We start from the raw sequence: 427 nt of genomic DNA, 5'->3' as shown, positions 1-427 counted from the left end.
TTGTTACTTGCTAATGAATCTTCATATAATAAATATTCTTGGCATTGAGGACATATTGCTTTACTAATTGGCTTGAACTTAATATTTTCTACAATACAAAAAAAGCAGAAAAGATGCTCGCATTTTTTTAAAGTTAAAGGTTGCTTTGAAATTTTACCGTATATATTACATAAGCAATGTTGTAAATGTTGATTTAACTCATTATTTAGCTCTGATATATCTATGTCTTTATCTTGTATTATGGTTATTGCTTCTTTTATGGTAGTGAACATTGCAAATGTCCACATTTTTGAATCAATTTTTTTCATCTTACTTTATTTCTAGATTGTTGTTTAGAAACTACTAAACCTTTTCTAAGCTTTTTTACTGATTGGCAAGTAAAACAATCATCACAGTGTGGTTTCCACTTAGTACAGAGACCAAGGGC

Source organism: Hydra vulgaris, chromosome 08 (assembly GCF_038396675.1).
Source record: "Hydra vulgaris chromosome 08, alternate assembly HydraT2T_AEP".
Lineage (NCBI taxonomy): Eukaryota > Metazoa > Cnidaria > Hydrozoa > Anthoathecata > Hydridae > Hydra > Hydra vulgaris.
Note: the sequence above shows the minus strand (reverse complement) of the source record.